This window comes from Podarcis liolepis (genome assembly GCF_965112155.1).
Source record: "Podarcis liolepis genome assembly, chromosome: 4".
NCBI classification, from domain to species: Eukaryota; Metazoa; Chordata; class Lepidosauria; order Squamata; family Lacertidae; genus Podarcis; species Podarcis liolepis.
In genome coordinates this window covers 44,831,342-44,848,132 of record NC_139558.1, presented here as the reverse complement: position 1 = coordinate 44,848,132, position 16,791 = coordinate 44,831,342, and the positions used below count along the sequence as shown (strand labels likewise).

The following is a 16,791-nucleotide window of genomic DNA, read 5'->3' as shown; positions in this document are numbered from 1 at the left end:
ACTAAGGACACAACTCCCAGTTGCAGCAAGGGCAGACTTTAGATTTTCTAATTTTAGCAGCACCTTGTGAGAGGCCCAAATTTGGTGCCTTGCTCCTCCTCGTCTTCAGTTCTGCTCAAGTCACTATACTATGTCATAGTTGCGGTGCCTTGCAGTGCCCCCTAGGCTCGGCACCACCTCTGATTACAGTTTCCCTCTTTCTCATCTTTCCAATCTTAAAATCAGTTCTTCACATTTCTACAGCAATTTGAAATATATGCATAATTACATATATTTGTCAGCATTCATATGCATTTTCTTGTGTTATTTTCACATGTGCGCATATGAGTGCACATGGCACATTTTTGTACACACTGACTAAAGGACAGCATCGCAAAATTCAAAGAAGTACAGATTTTGAAGGATAGCTGTATATAGGTACACATATTGGTCACAGCATGCAAATTAGGTGGTTTCTCATTAAAATTTGAACAAAAACGACTTCCCTCCCAATTCTAGCATACCAATAATGGAAATTTGTGAGAAGATTTATAGAAAGGTTTAGAAATCCAGTCCTGAATATATTCGATATTTAGTTTTGAAAGTGTGATTCATTTTTAAATCATTAGCTGGGTATTTTTTAATGTCTAATTATAACTATATGAGATAATCCGTCACCCCTCTTTGAAGTAAATGGAATTGTGCCTTGTTTCTGAACAAAGCCAGTACAAATACCACTGTATTGTTTTATATTTACCAAGTGTAGAATACCAGTAATTTGGGAAGAAATGTAAGTGCTATTTCGGAATAACATTGTTAGCCACCTTGCCCTCCCTAAATGGTGCCTCTGGGCATCTTTGAAGGAGAGTGATCAGATTCCTATTATCAACCACTAACAGACACAGGAAATTGAATTAATATAGTAAATGTAGAGTAATTTAGTTAAGGACTTTCTGTTCATAGGGGCCACTGGATCACAGAGCCCTTAAATAATTTATTCCATCTTTAGCTAATCAATTCAATTGTGCATGCCTGTTGATAATAGGAGTCTTAGCAACCTTTTCCAAAAACACCCAGAGGCACCATTTAGGGAGGGCAAGGTGAGCACCAATGGGAAATATTGTACACTTGCACAGTCATTTCCCTTTGTATACACTATGTGTTTCCCTTGTGTAGAAGATAATAGGAAATTATTGTGGGCGCCAGAATCATTGCATGCATTAAAGCCCCTGGATCACAGCCAATGAGTCTTATACACAAAAGAATTTCCAATTATCTTCTACACAGGGAAACACATAATATATCCACTGGGAAATGCCTGTGCATGTACAAAATGTTTACCTCTCTCATATAAGGAAAGGAGATTTTTCCATGTGTGAGGGATTCAGCACATGCAACTAAAGGGCTTTGTGGGCCCTGTGCTTTGGCCAGTGGTTTTAGTGTCTAAACATAACGTGTGGGAAACAAGACAAATTAAAATATATAATGGGGATTCTAATGGATAAGGCCTATTGATGTGGACAAACTGCTTGAAGGGATCCAGCTAATCACTTGTCCTCTTGAACCTTGCTCACAGTGGTTCACAAGAGTGAGCCGGAAGGGGTCAACTGGTTGAGTCTAGTGAGTTGTAAATGTATTGTTGTGGGAGGGAACTGGTACCATTGGCCCTTAAAGAGGTGGCTGTGCACCTCCCTGAACTCTGTAGTTTTAAACCATATATTAGCTAGTTGCTCTCCCTTCTTAGGGAAGATGCTCAAGGTGGCGGTGGCAGGTATACTCAAGCTTATTCAGTCCAGGTTTTGTTACCTGTTTTCATTGGAATTCTCCAATATCTCTAACTATATGAAACCCACACTGGGACCGCACGGTGAAAGGCTAAAAATGTGCATAAATTGATAGACAAAATTTATTAAACGGTGTATTTTCCCATTCTGTCAACCCATACTAAGTCAGAAATGAGCCCCCCACCCCACCTCAAGCTAGGGATACTCTGACAAGCAAAAGTTAATCACCTGATTAAATGCTCATGAACAGGGTAAGCAGGGCTCCATCCTGTGAGCAATATCAACCACTGCTTCTGTCTTTCCCCCGTTTTCAAGCCCAAACCTATTTATGAGGAATGAACATGATGTGAAAGGTAGAAAACAACTCCAGACACGAATTATATCTAACTTTATATAACTATATTAGGGTTTTGTTTTTTGTTTTAATTCTAAGCTTAAACAATTGAGACGGTTAAAGCATATGCAGCTGTAGTATGAAACTTGTTGAAAACTTAGTGGGACTTTTTTATTTGAGCAGAGAATTTTTCTTTTAAAGCTGTTGTAACTTTTTATTTTGTTTCATGCAAGCAAACTTCATAAGGGCACCTATCTTTGCTTTCTCTTTATTATCACCTTGATCTGACCACACTGTTCTGTTCTTATGGATGAAACAAACTCTATGAGGCAAACCTGTCCTGAAAAATATTATCTTCAAAAGGTTGAGTCATCTGTTTGATGTACCATTTTATAAACCATTAAACCATGTCCAAACTATAGGTCTTTTAGGAACATAGTAAGGAGACTGTGAAAACAAAGTCTAATAATAATGAACTTTTAACAATACAGTTGTGCAATGTAGTGGAACCTGTTGATTAGCAAATAGTCAACTTGAGGTTTGATGTGTGCGTCGTAAAAAAAATGGGTCAGTGCTGAAAGCAGGAAGATTATTTTAGGAGATTTTAAAGTGTGTGTGTGTGTGTGTGTGTGTGTGTGTGTGTGTGTGTGTTATTATGTCTCGTATTTATTAGCTCCTCAGATTGATGCCTACAATCAGATTCAAAGAAAACAAATTATAGACATGATTATTAGTATGGATGGTAAACACTATAAATAAATTCTAAGGAATTTCTGGACTCTGAAAAATATCGCAAAATAGATAAATTAATAGAATCCATGGGCCCTGACCTGATTTTGGTGTAGTAAGTGTTTATGGAATGGGCCATAAATAGAATATGGTAAACATTCAAATCCCATAGCATTGGTACAGCTATGCATGTGAATTGGTACCTGTGTCTGCCTTCTATTAGCTTCCTGTTTTAACTGTTTTATTTGTTATGTTGTTTTAATGGGCTTGTTGATTGTACATTTGAATTATTGGTTTTTGTTTTAATGTTTTGTCGAAGTGGCCTTATACTGTATTTTAATTAGGTGTGGTCGTATTTTTGTAACAGGTGTTAAATCTGTAAACCATTTTAGTAATAAGTAGTAAGAGTAGCAGCAGCACCAATAATAATAATAATAATAATAATAAAAATAATAATAATAATAATAATAATAATAATAATAATAATAATAATAATAATAATAATAATAATAAAAACCTGGCTGCTTGTGTTGGTGTTGAACACCACCCAGACCTGATTGGGCTTTGCAAGGAGATGGAGATTTCATTGTGGAGAGGATTGAGGAGAGATCGGATTATGAAACCTACCTCTTTAAGTGGGATAGTGGTTCTTAAATAAAACCACAGAAAAATTAAAAGGTATTTGAATCAGTTGAATCAACAGTGCTGCCCAAAGTGGGACACCACTACTGAATTGTCACTTTCCCGGCTACGGCAACACTGCTTCTTTCTGGGACTGGAATGGGGCAGGGCAGCAACGAGGGCAAGGGAAGCATTGGAATTGGCAGTGGCAATAGGCACAGAGTATGTACAGGAGTTGGGAGGGCACTTCAATGGTGGTGCCATACCTCAGGCACTATGACTGATTTGGATAAAACATTGTATGAAGTAAGGGATAGGCTTGTCCATCCAATTTCAGGGGAAAGTTTACCCAATATTGTGGTAGTGCCAGGAAGTATAATTCTTTAGCTTTCCCAATAGCAATAAATGATAGCATTTTACATCTAATATGTAAAAATAAAGGGATGTTTTCAGAGTTACTGCTTGAGTAGAGGATAAACTTGCCCACCATCTTTCATGACTCTAGTTTCTTTGACAAAGCAGACTTTAGCCATCCTTTAACAACCTTGCTGGATGTCATTCACCCATCCCATATTTTCTTTCATTTTCAGTCCAGCCTTTTTCTAGCTGCATAATTCTCATTTCTTGTACATTCTAGAATGTGACACTAAAATATGATAAAGTCCCTGAGATTGGCTTTTATGATACAGGACGTATGATGTCAATATAATAGAAAAGGCCTCAGTCAAGTCGTACAACCAGTCATTAGTCCTTGGGTTGGCTGTGGCTTCTAGGATAGGAGTGCATTTGGTGGGCTAATGTGACAGCTGTAGCCTTTTAATAATTCTCAGCATCCCCTGCAGTCATGTAAAAGTCTGTGTATAACCTCTAGGATGATCATTTACTGCAGATCTCTTCTGCCATTTCTGTAACAGCTTGACCCACATGATCGACGATGTAGTAGCTTAAAAACAGACAGGCTCAAAGCCAGCTAAATAATAATGCTAGAGTAATAACACAGGAGAGGAAGGTTGGTTCCATCGTTCATGCCATAGCACGGCATATTCTGTCATAAAAGTGATGGGGCTATAGACCAAATTGTCTTTTTGGAAAAAAGTCAATGGAGAAATATCACTCATGGGACTTTGGAAGAGACAGCTGATGTTTCCTCTAAATGGTGTGTCAAAGGCTATTTGTGGTACAACATGGCGCTAGACATTTGGTAGGCATTCCCTGTATTAAGCAAATCTGATGGAAAGTCAATATTTATTGGCTTAATTCAGTATGTTGCATTACTTTATTAAGGTCTGCTTCATTTCTCATGCTCCAGGTTTGACATTCTACCGCCAAATCAGGAGTCTAGGAGAAATCCCTCTTTCCTGAAAATAGGTACTTATAATATCAATGTCTTCAGCTGAACTGGCCTTCCTTCCTGCACAGAGTTCACAGTGGTCCCCCCATCTGCTGTATAGAACTCTGCAGCTAAGGGATCAGGGCTGGATTGCATTGAGTGCCAAGTGCCTTATGGCAGTCTGATGGAGACCATATCACAACAACTAGTCTGTGACTGAGATACTAGAGCTGATCCAAATTTGTATTGGGGTTCTATCAGGCCATTGTGACAAAGATTGGTATTAATGAGAGGGTAATCTTGATGTCTTATTAGCATGTAAGAAATCCACTGGTTATGGTGATTTGGACCTCACATTTTGTTTTAATTTTCCTAAAAGTTTTGTTTTGATATGATATGGAAACATGGCCATAGAATATTGTTTCTGCAGCTATCTTGGAATGATTATTTCTGTTTTCTTGAAAATAAGGATTGGAACATATCTGCATTTTGCATGGCCATACAGCTGAAAGCACTATGTACAGAGCCATTTACTTGACGGCTAAAGTGCAGATCAGTGGTGCTGGTGTTTCATAAAAGTAGTTTTTCATTTCCTTTTTCTTTCTATCTTTTGCAATCAGTGCATTGCAAATTAAATGGATGGTATCAATTAAATTTTACGCAGAGTAGACACATTTAAATTAATCAACATTTCTAAGTTAGGTCTATTCATTTCAGTGGGTGTTTTCTGAGTAGCTGAATACCACCCAGCTTTATTTTATTTTTACAATCCAAGAGACAAACACCTTAGTTCAAATATATAGGAAGCATATACCACAGTTTGCAGTCAAATCAAGTTATGAAGAAACCATGAAATTCAGATCTGACATACTTTTAAAATCTAAGAGGAAGGCACACTTAGCAAACCCTCACCATGATCAACTCCTGCCCAGAAACCTATGTCCCTACTGTGGAAGGACATGTGGATCCAGAAATGGCTTCCACAGTCACTTACAGACTCACTGCTAAGACCACATTCATGGAAGACAATCTTACTCAGCTATGAGTGATCGCCAAAGAGAGAGATTCGGAACTGGTAAGAGGGACAGAAGCAGCTTGATAATTTTAGATTTACTGTGATATTTTCCATCCTCAGAAATATATTTCTAAATTCTGTCCTAGTGTGGGGCAGGACAGAGGAAAGGAGACCTTAGGATCATTTAAATCACAGCCACTTCCTATCAATGTACCCTTTTTAGCCCAGCTCACATTGGGCTTTGGTGCAGTTAAAGATTGAGGCTCTGGTGTCAAAGCTACCTCTTGGATGATGTATCTCCCATATTCATTGATGGAGGTTGCTTACATGTCCAATGGCTTCTGGTACCCTTTCCCAAGGACCATAAAACTGCACCCTAAAATCTTCCCAAAGTGCTATATTTTGTGAACACAGACTTTTGCAGACTGATTTCAAAAGAGTAGCTTGATTTGTAGGCATCTGTTGTGACCAGACCAGCACAGACTTTGATTGACATTAATAATAATAATAATAATAATAATAATAATAATAATAATAATAATAAAGTTTCATGATTTGTTTAATGCATTAAACAAATGCTAGCTACACTATGCAAACCTCCAATATTTTTATTCACATTCATGCTTCAGTCTCTGCACAGTATTCATTATGCATTTTGAGACTACTGTGGACTACAAAATCCATGATTTAGTGTCACGGTGATCAAAGTACATCTACATGGAAATATTCAGGGCCTTCATAGCATCAAAAATAGCAACTGTGGCAGCATAAATGGAAGCAGCTGAAATCTAATGGCGCTTGCAGATATTCTGCAGAAATCTATACCCCTGGAGAAGGTTTAATGGCAGAATTCCATATATTTGTGATCTTAATTAATATGCATAGTAGCTGAGCTCTTCCTATGTGGTTGTAAACTGAATAATCATCTAAGCCATAATTTACTTTAGAAAACAGTGCAGAAAATATGCTGTAGCACTGTAATTAGAAACTAAGAAACTAAGCATTTAAGATTTAAGCAACATTAAAAGAGATCTGATGCCTCATCTGCTGGTATAAATCAATCTTCTATAAAATATCATAATTGATTTCATGATACAATGTTATCTGCCTGCAGTGACATTTACAAGCATGCCCTTACTAGTATGCTTATATGTGTCAATATTTGTCAGTTTTTTTACTATTAAGTGCTTCTACAAATGTCCGCTTGATCTTGTTTCAGTTAAAATGACCTTGGTAAATATCTGCACATGTGGTTCCTGGAGTATTTTTTGTTAATTGGGCAAAACAAAATCAGCTGTGTAACTGATAATGGTAAAGAAATTAACTGTACATTAAACTAGAGTACCAGAAAGATTAATCTACTGATGAGGCAATTATTTGGGAATTCACATAATCAATAAGTATTTAGAAAGAATGTGAACATTTTCTATTACAAGATAAATCTATGCAAATGGTGTAGGAAATCAATAAACTATTGTCTTGTGCTGAATGAGAACTATAATTTGTCATGTTCCCACATTATTAGATCTATTGTCCAAATGTCCGTCGAAACCTGCTAGTGAAAGTTTATTATACAACTTTGTCCTCAAAAAAACCCCCACCTACATAGGGGCCTTCTGAGGAATGAGACAATTTCCCACTTCCATTTGTTTATCGTTCTTCAGTTTTGCTGTGCCTCAAAGTCTGGTTTAAATAGAAGGATTTCTCAAGCTAATTTTGGCATTGGAGTATTTACAGCTCACTTCTGGGCAAAATACAATGCTGGATGAGCCTCCTGAACTACTGGAACTTCCTGGTCTGCAAAACGTGCTATGGAAGAGCTACTTCATAATGTCTTCCACTGAGCTTTAATTGAAACATGGAAAGCTGTTTCAATTAAAGCTCAGTGGAAGACATTATGAGGTAACTCCTTCCATGGGCCTTTCTGCACACCCAGTAGGGCAGGCAGGTGTTGGTGAATTTTTTTATATAGAAAGGAAAACACAAACCACACATCTCACAGTGATAAGATGAACTTCACCTTGCACCCACCAAAATTCTAAACAAATTCTGAAGTTCCCTGCAAATAAAACAGAAAAACAGGAGGCAATTGGGTGGGAGAATACAACTTTTGAGAAATTGGAGGACTAGTATAGACAGTGGTGAAATAGGTTGAACAATGGTTTGAGTAAGCCTTAAATAAGCCATAATGAATAGTCATAAGAATTGCTATCATATGTAATGCTAAATGTACCTTTGTTTGGTTTCACTGGGGTTGCAGTTTATCAAGAAATGATAAATAAAAAAACAGCAGTGAAAGAAAAACAATTTGGTGTAGGTCTATCTTTGCAGAACAGGCTTGCACAAACACTACACAAATGCAGGATCAGGATTTATATAGATGACTTAGGGCAAAGCAAAGGTGAAGAAGAAACAAAGGTAGAAAAGCTCAATGGGGCTGATGTTTACTGCTACAGGAGGTCAAAACCTCTGAAGGCAAGGCATTCAAAAGCTGCTCTAAAGATCAGTCAAAATGCAGGCAGGGGAATCTGGAAAGGACAAGGCAAGAAGAAGACATAGGCATCCCGAGCAAGTAAGTGCACCTGTGAGGCTTTTATGAATCCCAATGTGGCTCATTAAGTAAGTAACACACTGAAGCAGACAAAGAGAAGGATGTGTAGGATAACTTCCACAGTGCAACTTTCAGCATCTGAACTTCAAGAAAGCAAATACCTTGCTGATAATAAATGAAGGGAATTTCCCCCGCCCCAAAGCTGGGATCTGGATCCTAAAAAGCACTTAAGTGATTTCTGTTCATCTACACAATTCATCCTTTGTTTAAAGTATCACTTTGTCATTCAAACAATACAATACTTTTTATACATGGAGAATTGGGCAATGAAATTAGTATTTTAGCGAAGTTAAACAAATTGTCACCTTTATCAATGCAATATAAAGACAGCCTTCAATCACCACTTACCTACGGATTTTTGATGACACATTCTGGAAAAACAATACATTTAAAAGTTTATATTAAAATAAACTTGAATGAGTCAGTGGAACATAGCTAGATGGTCTTGCCTACAATGGTGATAATGTTCTTCTGCATGCAACAGGTCCTTCATAAATTCATTTATTTATGAATAGTATATCCATTGCGATAAAAAGGAGAAATCCTACTATTTTTCCAGACCTCCTTAATGGTGAGAAAATATGTAGATGTTTTCACCATGCTCTTAGAAGAAGAATATCAAATAGCCCATTTTTTCAGAAAAAAAAGGTTACAGCCATAATTGCATAAGTACTTAAATGTTTGCAGCAAGTGATAAAATAATAAAATAAATAATAATAATAATTCAATAAGGATGCAGCCAATAATTGTCAGAAGGGATGCAGTCCTGAAAAGTTTGTCCCACTGAGCTAACACACACAGGCACATAGCTTGAGGAACCCCAACTCTATTATTGATGGTTGGTGGCATCACAACCATTCTATTAAGTTTTTATTTTTTATTGTTTTAAAGACACTGGGGTTGACAGTGTGGAAATACATGAATTACAGGTTCCATAAAAAGTCACTGCATTTGAACTTGTTCCATGACCAGGCCTAAATTCAGTTTGGATTGGGGCTAAATAATCAGCATAATCTAAGAATGCCTGCATCCCCACCCTGCAATGATCCTCTCCACTACCAGCGTTTGTAACTAGTTAGTCCAAGGTAATTGATCCAAGTCCAGCTTTTGTAGGAATGGTTGTACCACTGCCATTTTCAAGGTGGCAGGGACCACCGCCTCATGCAATGAAATCTTAAACAGATTTCTTGACCTAACCAGTCAAACTTTCTCTGCTTGATTTAATAAGCCAAGAGGGACAGAAGTCAAGAGAGCACATGGTTGGCCACAAAATGGCAAGCATTTTATCAGACTGTATAAACTCAAGCATGAGCCCACACCATTTCACATGCTATGACATTGTACACTTCAGTCAGGACTGCAACTGCAGAATCAAGACCACTCCAAAGTCGAGCAACTTTAATTTGGTTGTTATGTAAATATTTATAAACCACCCTTTGGTAGAAAATATAACGAAGGTGCAGAACAGAGAAACATCAAAATAGAGTAAAAACATCAATAAAATAGTAAAAAAGGAAAACTGGGTTCCAATGTACAGTTTTTAAAAGGCATGACTCCTGCTGAACTTCAGTTGGCAAAGCGTTCCCTAAATCAGGCATAGGCAAACTTGGCCTTCCAGATGTTTTTGGCCTATGACTCCCATGATCCCTAGCTAGCAGGACCAATAGTCAGGGGTGATGGGAACTGTAGTCCCAAAACATCTGGAGGGCTGAGTTTGCCTATGCCTGCCCTAATGGCTTGGTCGCTCGTGAAGGTTGACTGAATCTCAGAGACATAAGTGGCCACCCAAAATGTGCAGTCAACTGGTCACAGTCAGGCTTCAAGGGCTCCAACAGTCCCACCCCATAGTGGGAATCAGCAGCGTCTGGAGAACTTGTAGAAACTCCACCAGATAGTTGTTTGAAGATGCAATGCAGGCTGCAACATGCACTTTCTTCACTGCTTGCAGTGCCACATGGTAGGCATGATAATTCACACTATGCAACCTCAGAGTGAGAGATGCACACTTCACCTAGTCATTTTATCTAATCATATTTTAGTGGAATTCTTCTTGCAACTTTACCTGCATCTTCTGTGCACTTGACTGCCCTAAGATTGCCTTGGATTAAGTTGACCTTGATTGATACAATGAAACGTTTTAAAGCACTGCTTTTCAAAAATATAAATGATGGTTGTTTCTCCATCAGACAAAAATGGGGAGGGAACCCACTTATTGTTTTAGAACAATTACTCCTGAGGACCTCCAGTTTCACTGTTGAAAATGTACAGTGATGTTAAATAAATGTACAAGATGTTAAATAAAATTGCCTATAAAATATTGACATGCAGATTAAGTGATTACAAAATTGTATTCTGGCATGGCTCTTTTGAACAATATTTCACATCTGTACAATATATTAAAGCACTGAATTCAATTTGTCAATATAAAAGCACACGACCTCAGGCCTTCCTGCATAGTTTGTAATTAGCAAGAATGAGGTTGTGCTCTCTTCCAGTTCTTTGAACTTCTGTCCCCTTCTTAACATTTTTTTTTGTTCCACAGCCCCTTGTTATAGGATATATGTTCCATCTGTTTTCATTGAATCATCCACACCTATTTTTATCTGTTTATTTTTTAGAAAAGTGTTTTATTCCACCTTCCCATGATTGCTCATATTATTTGAAAGCATATATACAAAACAAGTATAAAGTAATAACACATATAAGTGCAAGAATGCAATCAACCTAAAAACAAATGGGCTTGAAATAGGTCCCTGTATGTTCAGGAGGGAGAATGTGAACCCAGCTCTTGTGTAGTTGCCTCGTAAAAATGAAGGCAACCACCGATAAGTCCATATCCCTTACAGGTGGTAAATGTCGCTTTCTGAATAGAGAAGACCTGTAGCAGGTCCATAGAAGATTATCTGTGTCTCCGGTTTTGGGGGTGTTCATTTTTAAGTCCTAGAGGAGGAAACAATCAATATGTAAAAACCGGTGCCAAAGTTGCCATTACAATCCTATTAGAATCAGATGCATAACCAAATTGCTAAGCCCCAATGCAGCCCAAATAAGAAAGCTCTTACATCACTGTGAGAGACTGAGGAGAAATGCTGATGTTGCCAAAGCCTTCATATGAAGGTGAAGCTTCATGACAAGGAAGGAGCAGGCGCAGGATGGGGCTGAATGCAATGTCATGAGGAAAGCGGCAGCTCTGCAGCAGAAGAGGGCGTTGCTTGTTTTTATTTACATTTGTAAGTCACCTCATAAAATAATTTCTACAGGTGATGTACAGAAAACCACATTTAAATCAAGGCTAAAAATGCAATAAATTACAGTTGATTCAACATTTAATCCAACACCAAGACAAAAGAATAATAAAAAGTAAATGTTGGACACAGTAAACAAGAGACCTAATACACACAGAGGCACTCGGAACTAAAACCACCTCACTCGAGCTAAAACCACCCAACCAGCATTATGTGGCAGTGACTAATATTTAAATAATATTAAAAGATGTTAAACTGGCCTGAGGTCTTTGCCCCTGGGATAGGCACCTTCTTCCATTCAGTGGTTCATGTGAGCCTGAGGGATATTTTGTTTAGGAACAGAGGGATCTGTCAATATAGGTTTCTCCCAGTTTCTCATTTTTCCTATCTTAAATTACAGTTCCCCCACATATACATTTTAATGTGCATTTCTCCTAAATACACATTCTTGTGCAGTATTGCCAAATATATATATCCAAGGTTGTCCAAAATATTACCTGTGGAGCACTGAAGAGTGCTTGATAGAAGGATTGATAAAGCACACAGCCGAGAGTTGTCGTGGGTTTTTTTAACTCAAAAGTTTCATTTAAAAAATAATCAGAAACCCTATATTGATCTGCATTAAAAAAGAACAGAGAATAAAAACACCAAGAGCTCTACAGAAAGCATTCTGGACAACCTACCGGTAACTTTGTGGCGGACGCAAAGAGAACTGGTGTGAAGCTTGAAATGTCTTTTTAAAAATATGCAAGCGATAATTTACATCATTTGCCCAACCTCTTAATTGTTACAAGATAAGAAAGGCTCCCTCAGCCTGTAAAGCAAGATGAGGATCACACCCCCAGAATCGTCTGCGACTGGACTTAACTGTCAGGGGTCCTTTACCTTTTTAAGAAAGAGCAGGAAGCAAATCTCTTATGGAGGAAAGAAACCCCTTTCAATTTCTTCCACATAAAGCCCCTGGACCTATTCGGTAGGCTTAATCCACATGGAGCTGCACTTGTGCCTGTAAATTTTGGGCTGAAGTGGGGAAATTCTATAGACATTTTTGGATTCCCCATTATATAGTGAATGGAGAAAACAAATCCTAATTTTATACAGAGCTGTTTGGACCCATAATTACAGACTGAAGTGGAAAAAGTACAGGGCAACTCAGAAACAATTTTTTAAAGGCACAAATGCAGACAAAGTAAATCTAGGGGGCCCTGCACACCCCTAGCTACCAGCACCCCCACTTCTTCTACTGTCTCCCGGCACCCAAAGGTAAGCTGGAAATTTATGTTCCCCATGCAGTACTGTTCTCCATGCAGTGCTGAGGCTTCTAGTGAGCAAGTTCATTATTCCCTATTAATGAAGCTTCCTTACAACTCAAAAATTGAATGATAGTTCAGAGGCAATAAAATACCAAGGTTGTCCCAATAAGTATTTAATACTTTTGGAAAAGAATCTGTTTGAGACCCATTGTGACAAGAAGGTCAAGGGAGGAGTAAAAAGAGCTGCTACTGTGGTTTTTAGTGTGACATGTTTTATGGATGACCCCACAGTCTACACACAAGTATAGCTGAACTTCAGCTAAAGCTTTAGCATCAGTGTTCATTAAAATGGTAATAAAACTGTTTGCTCTCTTCATCCCATCTCAAAGCCCACAGCATTCTGGAAATATTTACACATGCCATATGGCCACACAGAGTATTATAAATTTTCACTGTAGAGGTTTTAGAATTCTAAGTTCTGTTCCCTTCAAAATGCCAGAGGAATCACAAATGCCTTAAATAACCCAAACATTTACCTTATCTATGTCTTTAAGTTTTATACCTCATTCTCCTTTCCTCTCCTTCATGTTTTGATTAAGATCTGTACAGTGAGTTCTCCACTAACTCTTGTGAATCACTTCCTCCAGTAGTGGAACTGTTCCCTCTCTCCCAGACTACTGTCAAGAGTCCTGGGATTTCTCACTATTTCAATGATTTTTTAAGCTGTTGCTGCTGGCTCAAGGTTAGTTGTTTCTTAACATGTGCCCACAACATCTCTTAGTTAGTCTTCTCTCTATGAGGATAATCGTCTCATTGAAGAGAGGACCTCAGCAAGGTAACCAGCGTCCCGGGTTTCTTTATTGTTTTAGCCTTGGCAGGTCCTGACTCTGTGAGGTGCAATTTTCCCCTCTAACTTTAGCTATCTTCAGACATTCAGAAGAAAGCATGAGGGTTGAACCTGGGGCATGCACAATTTCCCCACCCCAATGTATCTGTGTGCACTGCCCTGTCCCCTCAGCTCCCGATGTCTGCAAGGAGATTCCAGTTGTTCAGCTGAATGTGTTTAGAATCCTCCTTTCACTCTGAATGCAGAGATGATTCTAATGGTCTTCATCTGAACCTGGCTAGAATCCCCCTTCCCAAGACTTCCACAATGAATGCATGAAGGTCAGAAGTGGAGCATATTGATTTGGAGATCAAATAAGGCCACACCTTTATTGGTTACAGATGCGTTCTGCCCCCCAGCGGTCCCCATTGGAGGAGTGGTATGATCCTAACCCCCATCTGGGCATTGGACAAGAGCCACTCCTCCCAGATCCCTTTAACAGGATACCCTTACCCGTGGAGGGGCAGGCAGAGACTACAACCTCCCCTCCAACCAAGACTTGTTGTTTAGTCGTTTAGTTGTGTTCGACTCTTCATGACCCCATGGACCAGAGCACGCCAGGCACTCCTGTCTTCCACTGCCTCCTGCAGTTTGGTCAAACACATGCTGGTAGCTTCGAGAACACTATCCAACCATCTCGTCCTCTGTCGTCCCCTTCTCCTTGTGCCCTCCATCTTTCCCAACATCAGGGTCTTTTCCAGGGAGTCTTCTCTTCTCATGAGGTGGCCAAAGTATTGGAGTCTCAGCTTCAGGATCTGTCCTTCCAGTGAGCACTCAGGGCTGATTTCCTTAAGAATTGATAGGTTTGATCTTCTTGCAGTCCATGGGACTCTCAAGAGTCTCCTCCAGTACCATAATTCAAAAGCATCAATTCTTTGGTGATTAGCCTTCTTTATGGCCCAGCTCTCACTTCCATACATACTGTATGGAAAAGCATAGCTTTAACTATACGGACCTTTGTTGGCAAGGTGATGTCTCTGCTTTTTAATATGCTGTCTAGGTTTGTCATTGCTTTTATCCCAAGAAGCAGGCGTCTTTTAATTTCGCGCCTATCTGCCTTATAAAGTTGTGACGATTGCTATGAGGAAGGCAAAAACCCAAATGGTAGTGCCAATTAGCCAAGTGGCAAAAATTCCTGCCCAGCCCCTGAAAATTAGGCAATTCACATTGTCCATAGCAAGGTTGTAGCACCTGTGAAAAAACCCTAATCTGAGGGTGGATGAAGCGGCGCAGTGAGAGACGCCAAAAGGCCCTGTAGGCCTGGTATTTAAACTTCCCCTGGATATGGTGCCAAGGGCTGTAATTGGTCGGTTGGTCCTGTGCTCAGGGAAAGGCCCCTAACTCCTGCTGCCATTGGGCCATTTGGGGATAGGAAGACGATCTGGCCTGTGATAGGCTGGTTTACCAGGAAGATCTGGGGCCCACCCGCAAAGCCACCCGCCTGATAAGGGCCAGACTTACTCTTTCATTTGTTCATTTGAATACCTGAAGAGGGCAAACCACTGCTAAAAATGCGATGTGATGGGTCAGAATATTTGAGCAGAATAGTGTACATAAAAGAACAATTCCTCAGTAGAGCATGACATGAAACTGAAAAAGGCCAAACAACCCGAGCAAGCATAATTCTGTATGAGTTTTAGATTGCTGCAAGAGGCTTTGATTAATCGCTTATCCTAAGCCCACTACCCAAACTTCTCTTCTTTGACTTTTTTACATAGTAAATTGGCTAATTAGAGGTCGAAATGAATTGAAAGTAAAGAAGGAAGGCCCTTAAGATAATTAGGGGCTCTTGACTCAATTCTGTACCATCTTGGGATATGTGAACAATATAAACAAAGGCATGGCCATTATCTTGGGTATGCAAAGCTCCATTAAACTCAGAATTCCCCTTAAACAATTACCCAGGAGTGTTTTGCAAAATTGATAAAGAATGGGCAGCAACACATATCCTGGGATTTGTGCCTTAGTAATCCTTGTGAAATAATGTCAGGTCTCACAAACTTGATAAAGAAAGCTAAAGGGACAATTTTATGTTCTTGTGGACTGGGCTCTGGGTTTAAAGGATTGGCAGTGAGGTTAATCATATGCCTACCTATTAAATAACTAAAAGTTGACACGATAACAGAGATAAATAACTTACTTGCAGATATTGTGCTGCTTCTACTGTAGCATCTTTTGGCTGAGAAGTTGCGTGTCGAGGTCCCCAGGTCCACCCCAATAACTCACACATCACACAGAAATTTTTGTTTAAGATTTTTGGCATAATTTTGGCCACAACTTTATTAAAATACAAATTTGTGAGTGGTTGCGTAGGCATTGGTTGCGACTAGCTGCCCCCACCGTGGGGGACAGTCTGACATTCCGCACGATGCGAAAGTCAGAACAGGGGAATACACTTGGGGGTTACGCGGAGCAGGGAACCTGCCTTCACCCCAAATGCAACCAGGAGCTCATTGCTATGGCCCGAGCCCCCTTGACAGAGTGGACAAGCAATAGTTAGCTCCCAATTCCTTTAACGGAATCCCTTGCAGCAGCAGCATTAGAGGGGCAGGCACAGCCAATCCATGCCGTAAACCAAACCATAAACCAATGCCTAACCGCGAACCTTACAAGTTGTGACGATTTGCTACGCAGTAGGCAAAAACCAAATGGCCCCAGCCAATCAGCCAGATGGACAAAATTCCTACCAGGCCCCCGCTCCAAAGCAGACGACCCCATGACAGGCATAGCAAGATCAAAGCGAACAACCCTATTCTAGGGAGGGGGAGCGGGCAATCCGATGCACGTGCGAAAAGAGGAAGCCCTAGCCTCGTGCCAGGAGTTTTACTATTTCTGGCTGTCAATCAATAAATGGCAACATTAACTTCTTCCCAACAACAAGGGAAGCCCCAATCGCATCAGTGGCCAACAATCAATTAGCCCGCCCCCAACTTTGGAGTGTCCTGGCGGCCCCCACCGCAACACGTGCTCTCCATGAAGGAGAACACGCTTTGTGGTATTCTGA

The 16,791-nt window shown here is 39.6% G+C and overlaps 1 long non-coding RNA gene across 1 annotated transcript in view; it reads right to left on the bottom strand.

Annotated features, from left to right (window-relative positions):
- Positions 1 to 13,926, bottom strand: part of LOC310704627 — a 31,025-nt gene extending 17,099 nt beyond the window's left edge. Inside the window, exon 1 of the long non-coding RNA XR_014524934.1 lies at positions 13,438 to 13,926. This is a non-coding gene — a long non-coding RNA (uncharacterized lncRNA). The remainder of the gene's footprint in view (positions 1 to 13,437) is intronic.
- Between the last annotated feature and the right edge of the window lie 2,865 nt (positions 13,927 to 16,791).